The sequence below is a fragment of the Palaemon carinicauda genome, chromosome 9 (genome assembly GCF_036898095.1).
Source record: "Palaemon carinicauda isolate YSFRI2023 chromosome 9, ASM3689809v2, whole genome shotgun sequence".
Classification (NCBI taxonomy): domain Eukaryota; kingdom Metazoa; phylum Arthropoda; class Malacostraca; order Decapoda; family Palaemonidae; genus Palaemon; species Palaemon carinicauda.
Window position 1 is genome coordinate 123,710,091 of NC_090733.1, and position 15,001 is coordinate 123,725,091.

Here is a 15,001-nt window from a genome sequence, read left to right on the forward strand (position 1 = left end):
GAGAAGCAGCAAAAAAAAATATAAAAAAATATAAAACAAAAAAGAAAAAAAAAGGAGCAGCAGCAAGAGGATGAAGAGAAGGAGGAGGAGAAGCAGCTAAAAAAAAAAAAAAAGTTGAAAAAAAAATATAAACCCCCCCCAAAAAAAATAAAAAAGGAGCAGCAGCAAGAGGAGGAAGAGAAGGAGGAGGAGAAGCAGCAAACAAAAAATCTAAAAAAAATATAAACCCCCCATCAAAAAAAAAAGAAAAAAAAGGAGCAGCAGCAAGAGGATGAAGAGAAGGAGGAGGAGAAGCAGCAAAAAAAAAAATCTAAAAAAAAATTAAAACAAAAAAGAATAAAAAAAGGAGCAGCAGCAAGAGGAGGAAGAGGAGGAGGAGAAGCAGCAAAAAAAAAAGTTTGAAAAAAATATAAAACCCCCGCCCAAAAAAAAAAGAAAAAAAAGGAGCAGCAGCAAGAGGAGGAAGAGAAGGAGGAGGAGAAGCAGCAAAAAGAAAAATCCTAAACAAAAATATAAAAATAAAAATAAAAAAAGGAGGAGCAGCAAGAGGAGGAAGAAAAGCAGGAGGAGGACCAGCAGAAAAAAATAAAATAAAAACTAAAAATATATATATATAAAAAGGAGCAGCAGCAAGAGGAGGAAATATCCTTTGATGTAGAAGTACAGGCCGTCATCGTTGGATAAAGTACTGACTCAGTGGAAAGGACCAAGTAGTTGGACTATGGAAGATGGACAGAAAAAGGGACTTTGTTTTGAGGAGGAAATATCCTTTGATGTAGGAGTACAGGCCTTCATCATTGGATAAAGTACTGACTCAGTGGAAAGAACCAATTAGTTGGACTATGGAATATGGACAAAAAAAGGAACTTTGTTTTGAAGAGGAAATATCCTTTGATGTAGGAGTACATGCCTTCATCGTTGGATAAAGTAATGACTCCGTGGGAAGGACAAATTAGTTGGACTATGGAAGATGGACAGAAAAAGGAACTTTGTTATGAAGAAAAATATCCTTTGATGTAGGAGTTCAGGCCTTCATCGTTGGATAAAGTAATGACTCCGTGGGAAGGACAAATTAGTTGGACTATGGAAGATGGACAGAAAAAGGAACTTTGTTTTCAAGAGGAAATATCCTTTGATGTAGGAGTACAGGCCTTCATCGTTGGATAAAGTAATGACTCCGTGGGAAGGACCAATTAGTTGGACTATGGAAGATGGACAGAAAAGGGAACTTTGTTTTCAAGAGGAAATATCCTTTGATGTAGGAGTACAGGCCTTCATCGTTGGATAAAGTAATGACTCCGTGGGAAGGACCAATTAGTTGGACTATGGAAGATGGACAGAAAAAGGAACTTTGCTTTGAGGAGGAAATATCCTTTGATGTAGGAGTAGAGGCCTTCATCATTGGATAAAGTACTGACTCAGTGGGAAGGACCAATTGGTTGGACTATGGAAGATGGACAGAAAAAGGAACTTTGTTTTGAAGAGGAAATATCCTTTGATGTAGGAGTACAGGCCTTCATCGTTGGATAAAGTACTGACTCCGTGGGAAGGACCAATTAGTTGGACTATGGAAGATGGACAGAAAAAGGAACTTTGTTTTGAAGAGGAAATATCCTTTGATGTAGGAGTACAGGCCTTCATCGTTGGATAAAGTACTGACTCCGTGGGAAGGACCAATTAGTTGGACTATGGAAGATGGACAGAAAAGGGACTTTGTTTTGAAGAGGAAATATCCTTTGATGTAGGAGTACAGGCCTTCATCGTTGGATAAAGTACTGACTCAGTGGGAAGGACCAATTAGTTGGACTATGGAATATGGACAAAAAAAGGAACTTTGTTTTGAAGAGGAAATATCCTTTGATGTAGGAGTACAGGCCTTCATCGTTGGATAAAGTACTGACTCAGTTGGAAGGACCAAGTAGTTGGACTATGGAATATGGACAGAAAAAGGAACTTTGTTTTCAAGAGGAAATATCCTTTGATGTAGGAGTACAGGCCTTCATCATTGGATAAAGTACTGACTCAGTGGGAAGGACCAATTACTTGGACTATGGAAGATGGACAGAAAAAGGAACTTTGTTTTGAAGAGGAAATATCCTTTGATGTAGGAGTACAGGCCTTCATCGTTGGATAAAGTACTGACTCCGTGGGAAGGACCAATTAGTTGGACTATGGAAGATGGACAGAAAAAGGAACTTTGTTTTGAAGAGGAAATATCCTTTGATGTAGGAGTACATGCCTTCATCGTTGGATAAAGCACTGACTCCGTTGGAAGAACCAATTAGTTGGACCATGGAAGATGGACAGAAAAAGGAACATTGTTTTAAAGAGGAAATATCCTTTGATGTAGGAGTACAGGCCTTCATCATTGGATAAAGTACTGACTCAGTGGGAAGGACCAATTACTTGGACTATGGAAGATGGACAGAAATAGGAACTTTGTTTTGAGAAGGAAATATCATTTGATGTAGGAGTACAGGCCTTCATCGTTGGATAAAGTACTGACTCAGTGGGAAGGACCAATTAGTTGGACTATGGAAGATAGACAGAAAAAGGAACTTTGTTTTGAAGAGGAAATATCCTTTGATGTAGGAGTACAGGCCTTCATCATTGGATAAAGTACTGACTCAGTGAAAAGGACCAAGTAGTTGGACCATAGAAGATGAAGAGAAAGAGGAACTTTGTTTTGAGGAGGAAATATCCTTTGATGTAGGAGTACAGGCCGTCATCGTTGGATAAAGTACTGACTCAGTAGGAAGGACCAAGTAGTTGGACTATGGAAGATGGACAGAAAAAGGAATTTTGTTTTGAAGAGGAAATATCCTTTGATGTAGGAGTACAGGCCTTCATCATTGGATAAAGTACTGACAGTGGAAAGGACCAAGTAGTTGGACCATAGAAGATGAAGAGAAAAAGGAGCTTTGTTTTGAGGAGGAAATATCCTTTGATGTAGGAGTACAGGCCTTCATCGTTGGATAAAGTACTGACTCAGTAAAAAGGACCAAGTAGTTGGACTATGGAAGATGGACCGAAAAAGGAACTTTGCTTTGAGGAGGAAATATCCTTTGATGTAGGAGTACAGGCCTTCATCATTGGATAAAGTACTGACTCAGCGGCAAGGACCAAGTAGTTGGACTATGGAAGATGGACAGAAAAATGAACTTTGCTTTGAGGAGGAAATATCCTTTGATGTAGGAGTACAGGCCTTCTTCATTGGATAAAGTACTGACTCAGTGGAAGGACCAAGTAGTTGGACTATAGAAGATGAACAGAAAAAGGAACTTTGCTTTGAGGAGGAAATATCCTTTGATGTAGGAGTACAGGCCTTCATCATTGGATAAAGTACTGACTCAGTGGAAAGGACAAATTAGTTGGACTATGGAAGATGGACAGAAAAAGGAACTTTGCTTTGAGGAGGAAATATCCTTTGATGTAGGAGTACAGGCCTTCATCATTTGATAAAGTACTGACTCAGTGGGAAGGACCAAGTAGCTGGACTATGGAAGATGGACAGAAAAAGGAACTTTGCTTTGAGGAGGAAATATCCTTTGATGTAGGAGTACAGGCCTTCATCATTGGATAAAGTACTGACTCAGTGGAAAGGACCAAGTAGTTGGACTATGGAAGATGGACAGAAAAAGGAACTTTGCTATGAGGAGGAAATATCCTTTGATGTAGGAGTACAGGCCTTCATCGTTGGATAAAGTACTGACTCAGTGGGAAGGACCAAGTAGCTGGACTATGGAAGATGGACAGAAAAATGAACTTTGCTTTGAGGAGGAAATATCCTTTGATGTAGGAGTACAGGCCTTCATCATTGGATAAAGTACAGACTCAGTGGGAAGGACCAAGTAGTTGGACTGTGGAAGATGGACAGAAAAAGGAACTTTGCTTTGAGGAGGAAATATCCTTTGATGTAGGAGTACAGGCCTTCATCATTGCATGAAGTACTAACTCAGTTGGAAGGACCAAGTAGTTGGACTATGGAAGATGAAGAGAAAAAGGAACTTTGTTTTGAGGAGGAAATATCCTTTGATTTAGGAAAACAGGCCTTCATCATTGAATAAAGTACTGACTCAGGTGGAAGGACCAAGTAGTTGGACTATAGAAAATGAAGATAAAAAGGAATTTTGTTTTGAGGAGAAAATATCCTTTGATGTTGGAGTACAAGCCTTCATCATTCGATAAAGTACTGACTCAGTGGGAAGGACCAAGCAGTTAAACCATAGAAGATGAAGAGAAAAGGGAATTTTTTTTTGAGGAGGAAATATCCTTTGATGTAGGAGTACAGGCCTTCATCATTGCATAAAGTACTGACTCAGTGGGAAGGACCAAGTAGTTGGACCATAGAAGATGAAGAGAAAAAGGAACTTTGTTTTGAGGAGGAAATATCCTTTGATGTAGGAGTACAGGCCTTCATCATTGGATAAAGTACTGACTCAGTGGGAAGGACCAAGTAGTTGGACTATGGAAGATGAAGAGAAAAAGGAACATTGTTTTGAGGAGGAAATATCCTTTGATGTAGGAGTACAGGCCTTCATCATTGGATAAAGTACTGACTCAGTGGGAAGGACCAAGTAGTTGGACCATAGAAGATGAAGAGAAAAAGGAACTTTGTTTTGAGGAGGAAATATCCTTTGATGTAGGAGTACAGGCCTTCATCATTGCATAAAGTACTGACTCAGTGGGAAGTACCAAGTAGTTGGACTATAGAAGATGAAGAGAAAAAGGAACTTTGATTTGAGGAGGAAATATCCTTTGAAGTAGGAGTACAGGCCTTCATCATTGGATAAAGTACTGACTCAGTGGGAAGGACCAAGTAGTTGGACCATAGAAGATGAAGAGAAAAAATGAACTTTGTTTTGAGGAGGAAATATCCTTTGATGTAAGAGTACAGGCCTTCATCATTGGATAAAGTACTGACTCAGTGGGAAGGACCAAGTAGTTGGATCATAGAAGATGAAGAGAAAAAGGAACTTTGTTTTGAGGAGGAAATATCATTTGATGAAGGAGTACAGGCCTTCATCATTGGATAAAGTACGGACTCAGTGGGAAGGATCAAGTAGTTGGACTATGGAAGATGAAGAGAAAAGGGAACTTTTTTTTGAGGAGGAAATATCCTTTGATGTAGGAGTACAGGCCTTCATCATTGGATAAAGTACTGACTCAATGGGAAGGACCAAGTAGTTGGACCATAGAAGATAAAGAAAAAAAGGAACTTTGTTTTGAGGAGGAAATATCCTTTGATGTAGGAGTACAGGCCTTCATCATTGCATAAAGTACTGATTCAGTGGGAAGGACCAAGTAGTTGGACTATGGAAGATGAAGAGAAAAAGGAACTTTGTTTTGAGGAGGAAATATCCATTGATGTAGGAGTACAGGCCTTCATCATTGGATAAAGTACTGACTCAGTGGTAAGGACCAAGTAGTTGGACTATGGAAGATGGACAGATAAAGGAACTTTGTTTTGAGGAGGAAATATCCTTTGATGTAGGAGTACAGGCTTTCATCATTGGATAAAGTACTGACTCAGTGGGAAGGACCAAGTAGTTGGACTATGGAAGATGAAGGGAAAAGGGAACTTTGTTTTGAGGAGGAAATATCCTTTGATGTAGGAGTACAGGCCTTCATCATTGGATAAAGTACTGACTCAGTGGGAAGGACCAAGTAGTTGGACTATGGAAGATGAAGAGAAAAAGGAACTTTGTTTTGAGGAGGAAATATCCTTTGATGTAGGATTACAGGCCTTCTTCATTGGATAAAGTACTGACTCAGTGGGAAAGACCAAGTAGTTGGACCATAGAAGGTAAAGAAAAAAAGGAACTTTGTTTTGAGGAGGAAATATCCTTTGATGTAGGAGTACAGGCCTTCATCATTGGATAAAGTACTGACTCAGTGGGAAGGACCAAGTAGTTGGACCATAGAAGATGAAGAGAAAAAAGGAACTTTGTTTTGAGGAGGAAATATCCTTTGATGTAGGAGTACAGGCCTTCATCATTGGATAAAGTACTGACTCAGTGGGAAGGACCAAGTAGTTGGACTATGGAAGATGAAGAGAAAAAAGGAACTTTGTTTTGAGGAGGAAATATCCTTTGATGTAGGAGTACAGGCCTTCATCATTGGATAAAGTACTGACTCAGTGGGAAGGACCAAGTAGTTGGACCATAGAAGATGAAGAGAAAAAAGGAACTTTGTTTTGAGGAGGAAATATCCTTTGATGTAGGAGTACAGGCCTTCATCATTGGATAAAGTACTGACTTAGTGGGAAGGACCAAGTAGTTGGATCATAGAAGATGAAGAGAAAAAGGAACTTTGTTTTGAGGAGGAAATATCATTTGATGAAGGAGTACAGGCCTTCATCATTGGATAAAGTACAGACTCAGTGGGAAGGATCAAGTAGTTGGACTATGGAAGATGAAGAGAAAAAGGAACTTTTTTTTTAGGAGGAAATATCCTTTGATGTAGGAGTACAGGCCTTCATTGTTGGATAAAGTACTGACTCAGTGGGAAGGACCAAGTAGTTGGATCATAGAAAATGAAGAGAAAAAGGAGCTTTGTTTTGAGGAGGAAATATCCTTTGATGTAGGAGTCCAGGCCTTCATCATTGGATAAAGTACAGATTCAGTGGGAAGGACCAAGTAGTTGGACTATGGAAGATGAAGAGAAAAAGGAATTTTGTTTTGAGGAGGAAATATCCTTTGATGTAGGAGTACAGGCCTTCATCGTTGGATAAAGTACTGACTCAGTGGGAAGGACCAAGTAGTTGGACTATGGAAGATGCAGAGAAAAAGGAACTTTGTTTTGAAGAGAAAATATCCTTTGATGTAGGAGTAGAGGCCTTCATCATTGGATAAAGTACTGACTCAGTGGGAAGGACCAAGTAGTTGGACTATGGAAGATGAAGAGAAAAGGGAACTTTTTTTTTTAGTAGGAAATATCCTTTGATGTATGAGTACAGGCCTTCATCATTGGATAAAGTACTGACTCAGTGGGAAGGACCAAGTAGTTGGACCATAGAAGATGAAGAGAAAAAGGAACTTTATTTTAAGGAGGAAATATCCTTTGATGTTGGAGTACAGGCCTCCATCATTGGATAAAGTACTGACTCAGTTGGAAGGACCAAGTAGTTGGACCATAGAAGATGAAGAGAAAAAGGAGCTTTGTTTTGAGGAGGAAATATCCTTTGATGTATGAGTACAGGCCTTCATCATTGGATAAAGTACTGAGTACAGGCCTTCATCATTAGATAAAGTACTGACTCAGAGGGAAGGACCAATTAGTTGGACCATAGAAGATGAAGAGAAAAAGGAATTTTGTTTTGAGGAGGAAATATCCTTTGATGTAGGAGTACAGGCCTTCATTATTGGATAAGTACTGACTCAGTGGGAAGGACCAAGTAGTTGGACTATGGAAGATGAAGAGAAAAAGGAACTTTGTTTTGAGGAGGAAATATCCTTTGATGTAGGAGTACAGGCCTTCATCATTGGATAAAGTGCTGACTCAGTGGGAAGGACCAGGTAGTTTGACCATAGAAAATGAAGAGAAAAGGGAACTTTGTTTTGAGGAGGAAATATCCTTTGATGTAGGATTACAGGCCTTCTTCATTGGATAAAGTACTGACTCAGTGGGAAGGACCAAGTAGTTGGACCATAGAAGATAAAGAAAAAAAGGAACTTTCTTTTGAGGAGGAAATATCCTTTGATGTAGGAGTACAGGCCTTCATCATTGCATAAGGTACTGACTCAGTGGGAAGGACCAAATAGTTGAACCATAAAAGATGAAGAGAAAAAGGAATTTTTTTTTAGGAGGAAATATCCTTTGATGTAGGAGTACAAGCCTTCATCATTGCATAAAGTACTGACTCAGTGGGAAGGACCAAGTAGTTGGACCATAGAAGATGAAGAGAAAAAGGAACTTTGTTTTGAGGAGGAAATATCCTTTGATGAAGGAGTACTGGCCTTCATCATTGGATAAAGTACTGACTCAGTGGGAAGGACCAAGTAGGTGGACCATAGAAGATGAAGAGAAAAGGGAACTTTGTTTTGAGGAAGAAATATCCTTTGATGTAGGAGTACAGGCCTTCATCATTGGATAAAGTACTGACTCAGTGGGAAGGACCAAGTAGTTGGACCATAGAAGATGAAGAGAAAAAGGAACTTTCTTTTGAGGAGGAAATATCCTTTGATGTAGGATTACAGGCCTTCATCATTGGATAAAGTACCGACTCAGTGGTAAGGACCAAGTGGTTGGACTATGGAAGATGAAGAGAAAAAGGAACTTTGTTTTGAGGAGGAAATATCCTTTGATGTAGGGGTACAGGCCTTCATCATTGGATAAAGTACTGACTCAGTGGTAAGGACCAAGTAGTTGGACTATGGAAGATGAAGAGAAAAAGGAACATTGTTTTGAGGAGGAAATATCATTTGATGTAGGAGTACAGGCTTTCATCATTGGATAAAGTACTGACTCAGTGGGAAGGACCAAGTAGTTGGACTATGGAAGATGAAGAGAAAAAGGAACATTGTTTTGAGGAGGAAATATCCTTTGATGTAGGAGTACAGGCTTTCATCATTGGATAAAGTACTGACTCAGTGGGAAGGACCAAGTAGTTGGACCATAGAAGATGAAGAGAAAAAGGAACTTTGTTTTGAGGAGGAAATATCCTTTGATGTAGGAGTACAGGCCTTCATCATTGGATAAAGTACTGACTCAGTGGGAAGGACCAAGTAGTTGGACTATGGAAGATGAAGAGAAAAAGGAGCTTTGTTTTGAGGAGGAAATATCCTTTGATGTAGGAGTAAAGGCCTTCATCATTGGATAAAGTACTGACTCAGTGGGAAGGGCCAAGTAGGTGGACCATAGAAGATGAAGAGATAAAGGAGCTTTGTTTTGAGGAGGAAATATCCTTTGATGTAGGAGTACAGGCCTTCATCATTGGATAAAATACTGAATAAGTGGGAAGGACCAGGTAGTTGGACCATAGAAGATGAAGAGAAAAAGGAACTTTGTTTTGAGGAGGAAATATCCTTTGATGTAGGAGTACAGGCCTTCATTATTGGATAAAGTATTGACTCAGTGGGAAGGACCAAGTAGTTGGACCATAGAAGATGAAGAGAAAAAGGAACTTTGTTTTGAGGAGGAAATATCCTTTGATGTAGGATTACAGGCCTTCATCATTGGATAAAGTACTGACTCAGTGGTAAGGACCAAGTAGTTGGACTATGGAAGATGAAGAGAAAAAGGAACTTTGTTTTGAGGAGGAAATATCCTTTGATGTAGGGGTACAGGCCTTCATCATTGGATAAAGTACTGACTTAGTGGGAAGGACCAAGTAGTTGGACCATAGAAGATGAAGAGAAAAAGGAGCTTTGTTTTGAAGAGGAAATATCCTTTGATGTAGGAGTAAAGGCCTTCATCATTGGATAAAGTACTGACTCAGTGGGAAGGACCAAGTAGTTGGACTATGGAAGATGAAGAGAAAAGGGAACTTTTTTTTGAGGAGGAAATATCCTTTGATGTAGGAGTACAGGCCTTCATCATTGGATAAAGTACTGACTCAGTGGGAAGGACCAGGTAGTTGGACTATGGAAGATGAAGAGAAAAGGGAACTTTGTTTTGAGGAGGAAATATCCTTTGATGTACGAGTACAGGCCTTCATCATTGGATAAAGTATTGACTCAGTGGGAAGGACCAAGTAGTTGGACTATGGAAGATGAAGAGAAAAAGGAATTTTGTTTTGAGGAGGAAATATCCTTTGATGTAGGAGTACAGGCCTTCATCATTGGATAAAGTATTGACTCAGTGGGAAGGACCAAGTAGTTGGACTATGGAAGATGAAGAGAAAAAGGAATTTTGTTTTGAGGAGGAAATATCCTTTGATGTAGGAGTACAGGCCTTCATCATTGGATAAAGTATTGACTCAGTGGGAAGGACCAAGTAGTTGGACTATGGAAGATGAAGAGAAAAAGGAATTTTGTTTTGAGGAGGAAATATCCTTTGATGTAGGAGTACAGGCCTTCATCATTGGATAAAGTATTGACTCAGTGGGAAGGACCAAGTAGTTGGACTATGGAAGATGAAGAGAAAAAGGAATTTTGTTTTGAGGAGGAAATATCCTTTGATGTAGGAGTACAGGCCTTCATCATTGGATAAAGTATTGACTCAGTGGGAAGGACCAAGTAGTTGGACTATGGAAGATGAAGAGAAAAAGGAATTTTGTTTTGAGGAGGAAATATCCTTTGATGTAGGAGTACAGGCCTTCATCATTGGATAAAGTATTGACTCAGTGGGAAGGACCAAGTAGTTGGACTATGGAAGATGAAGAGAAAAAGGAATTTTGTTTTGAGGAGGAAATATCCTTTGATGTAGGAGTACAGGCCTTCATCATTGGATAAAGTATTGACTCAGTGGGAAGGACCAAGTAGTTGGACTATGGAAGATGAAGAGAAAAAGGAATTTTGTTTTGAGGAGGAAATATCCTTTGATGTAGGAGTACAGGCCTTCATCATTGGATAAAGTATTGACTCAGTGGGAAGGACCAAGTAGTTGGACTATGGAAGATGAAGAGAAAAAGGAATTTTGTTTTGAGGAGGAAATATCCTTTGATGTAGGAGTACAGGCCTTCATCATTGGATAAAGTATTGACTCAGTGGGAAGGACCAAGTAGTTGGACTATGGAAGATGAAGAGAAAAAGGAACTTTGTTTTGAGGAGGAAATATCCTTTGATGTAGGAGTACAGGCCTTCATCATTGGATAAAGTATTGACTCAGTGGGAAGGACCAAGTAGTTGGACTATGGAAGATGAAGAGAAAAAGGAATTTTGTTTTGAGGAGGAAATATCCTTTGATGTAGGAGTACAGGCCTTCATCATTGGATAAAGTACTGACTCAGTGGGAAGGATTAAGTAGTTGGACTATGGAAGATGAAGAGAAAAAGGAATTTTGTTTTGAGGAGGAAATATCCTTTGATGTAGGAGTACAGGCCTTCATCATTGGATAAAGTACTGACTCAGTGGGAAGGACCAAGTAGTTGGACTATGGAAGATGAAGAGAAAAAGGAATTTTGTTTTGAGGAGGAAATATCCTTTGATGTAGGAGTACAGGCCTTCATCATTGGATAAAGTATTGACTCAGTGGGAAGGACCAAGTAGTTGGACTATGGAAGATGAAGAGAAAAAGGAGCTTTGTTTTGAGGAGGAAATATCCTTTGATGTAGGAGTAAAGGCCTTCATCATTGGATAAAGTACTGACTCAGTGGGAAGGACCAGGTAGTTGGACCATAGAAGATGAAGAGAAAAAGGAACTTTGTTTTGAGGAGGAAATATCCTTGATGTAGGAGTACAGGCCTTCATCATTGGATAAAGTATTGACTCAGTGGGAAGGACCAAGTAGTTGGACTATGGAAGATGAAGAGAAAAAGGAATTTTGTTTTGAGGAGGAAATATCCTTTGATGTAGGAGTACAGGCCTTCATCATTGGATAAAGTATTGACTCAGTGGGAAGGACCAAGTAGTTGGACTATGGAAGATGAAGAGAAAAAGGAATTTTGTTTTGAGGAGGAAATATCCTTTGATGTAGGAGTACAGGCCTTCATCATTGGATAAAGTACTGACTCAGTGGGAAGGATTAAGTAGTTGGACTATGGAAGATGAAGAGAAAAAGGAATTTTGTTTTGAGGAGGAAATATCCTTTGATGTAGGAGTACAGGCCTTCATCATTGGATAAAGTACTGACTCAGTGGGAAGGACCAAGTAGTTGGACTATGGAAGATGAAGAGAAAAAGGAACTTTGTTTTGAGGAGGAAATATCATTTGATGTAGGAGTACAGACCTTCATCATTGGATAAAGTATTGACTCAGTGGGAAGGACCAAGTAGTTGGACTATGGAAGATGAAGAGAAAATGGAGCTTTGTTTTGAGGAGGAAATATCCTTTGATGTAGGAGTAAAGGCCTTCATCATTGGATAAAGTACTGACTCAGTGGGAAGGACCAAGTAGTTGGACCATAGAAGATGAAGAGAAAAAGGAACTTTGTTTTGAGGAGGAAATATCCTTGATGTAGGAGTACAGGCCTTCATCATTGGATAAAGTATTGACTCAGTGGGAAGGACCAAGTAGTTGGACTATGGAAGATGAAGAGAAAAAGGAATTTTGTTTTGAGGAGGAAATATCCTTTGATGTAGGAGTACAGGCCTTCATCATTGGATAAAGTATTGACTCAGTGGGAAGGACCAAGTAGTTGGACTATGGAAGATGAAGAGAAAAAGGAATTTTGTTTTGAGGAGGAAATATCCTTTGATGTAGGAGTACAGGCCTTCATCATTGGATAAAGTACTGACTCAGTGGGAAGGATCAAGTAGTTGGACTATGGAAGATGAAGAGAAAAAGGGACTTTGTTTTGAGGAGGAAATATCCTTTGATGTAGGAGTACAGGCCTTCATTAGAAAGACAGCTACGATCACCTTTAGCAGATCAGCGAAGCGAGTCGTTGCTTCGCGTAATAAAACGATCGTACGCATGGAAGGTGCTTTAGTAGTGTGGATTGCCGACTGCCGGAAGAAGAACATAGCCTTGGATACGAACACCATCCGAACCAAGGCTTTGAGCTCGTATGAGAATTTTGAGGCAAAGGAACCTCAAGACGACGATGGCGACCATGCTGAAGAAGAAGATGATGTAGATGAACCTCAACCAGGGACATCCACTGATTCCCAGCCTCAGAAACAACGTTTTTCCGCCAGCAAAGGATGGTTCGCGAAGTTTCAGAAACGCTTCGGCCTGAAAAGCGTTTCCCTGCATGGCGAGGCTGCTTCCGCTGACACTGCCGCTGCTGAAACTTACGCAAACGAGACTTTCAAGAACATTATCGCTCAAGGTGGATACATACCGAAACAAGTGTTTAATATGGATGAGACCGGCTTGTTTTGGAAGAGAATGCCGTCGCAAACTTTCCTGTTCAAAGAAGAAGCCAAAGCCTCTGGCTTTAAAGCGTTCAAAGATCGCGTAACCCTTGTGATGTGTGGCAATGCTGCTGGATTTTTGCTAAAGCCGGGGCTTATTTACAAGTCGAAAAATCCTCGCGCTTTGAAAAATGAAAATAAGAATCTCCTTCCCGTGTACTGGATGCATAATCAAAAAGCATGGATTACGAAGATGCTGACCTCCAACTGGTTCCACCAGTGTTTTATCCCGCAAGTTAGCAAATATCTCTTAGAGAAGGGCTTGCCATTCAAGATCCTTCTCCTTATGGATAACACTGGTGGACACGCAACTGACCTGTCGCATGAGGACATTCAGGTTCCTGCCACCCAACACCACGTCATTAATTCAACCGATGGACCAGGGGGTTATCAGGGCGTTCAAGGCCCTCTACACGAAGAATACCTTGGCGGACCTCGTTGCCTGTGTGGATGCTGCCCAAGAAGATGAAAATGAAAATTTCAATTGGAAGGTGTACTGGCGGAAGTACACAATAGCCACGTGCCTGCAGAACATTCAGAAGGCACTGCAAGAAATGAAACCCGCAACCATTAATGCGAGCTGGAAGAAGTTATGGCCCCAGATTGTTTACGACGAGGAGGGATTTTCACCGTCTGAAATTCAACACTCTGCAATACGCAAATCTGTGCAGTTGGCTGCGATAATTGGAGGAGACGGGTTTGGCGACATGACGACTGAAGACGTCGACGAGTTGTTGGACTGCCATTCCCAGCCGCTAACTGACGCAGACCTAGAAGACCTGACGAAATCGGCCAGTGAAGAAGAGTGAAACGCAGGAAGAGACCCAAGAAAATGTCGAAGAAACGGGCTTAACATTAGAACGGCTTGCCAAGTTCTGCAACCATGCGAAGGAGTTGAAAGAAATGTCGCAAGAGTGGGACGAGGATATGGTTCGGTCTATGCAATTCTGCAACAAGATCGATGACAACATGACTCCCTACAGGATGCTCTTCGAGTGAAAAAAGAAGCAACGGCAGCAACTTCCGATCACAATGTTCTTCTAGCCTCGCAAAAAGAGCCAGTTCCTCCTGCTAGTACGCCTTCGGAAGAAATTGAAGAAGTGTCCCAGGAAGAAGTTGAAGAGGTGTCCCAGGAAAAGACAACTCCATCTGAAGAGACGTAAAATACTATCATTGGCTGCACAGTAGAAGACATCATCAGCTTCATCATCATCATTTCTACTGTGCAGCAAATTCATCGCCATCATCATTCAAGTTTTTCTTCAACTTCTTTCGTGGTGAGTACAGTAACAATCTTTATTTTTTACTTTAATAATCTAACATTTTAATATTTGTGCCTGTTTTAGTTTATTGTAGTATGCATTAAGTTAAAGGGAAGATTTTAAAAGTCTGATTATACATGTTATAACCTATCATATTTTTTTGTTTAAAATTTACATTTACTGTACGTACGTAAAACAACTCTCTCTCTCTCTCTCTCTCTCTCTCTCTCTCTCTCTCTCTCTCTCTCTCTCTCTCTCGAAAATTGTTTTCCTGCTTTGCTACGCATGTACTGTATGATTTTATATAGATACGGTAAATAATATTTGTAATAACACATTTTCTAAAAGCTTTTACTGTAATATTATTATTTATCACTTTCATCATGCGCGTTAAATGCCTTCGTTTGTTTACTGAGCGTGGTTGTTTACTGAGCGTACTTTATGACGCTGTCGTTTCAGGCGGCGTCATAAAGAAAAACATTTCATTTGGAAGTCCTAAGAAAAATTAAGTAAAACTGGTAAATAACAAAATCAACATACTGTACTGAATAATCAATATAATCGATGCAAAAACTAACCTATACACAGATGTGTAAATGCGTTTGTTTCTTCATTATGATCAGATATAAACGTAAACAAAACATTGGGTGCCATTTTTTATCGTGATTTTTGGCGTGTTTAGGAAACGCATGATATAAAATCGCCTTTAATATTTGTGCCTGTTTTAGTTTAGGGTACTGTAGTACATGCATTAAGTGTTCTGTACATTAAAGGGTAGTTT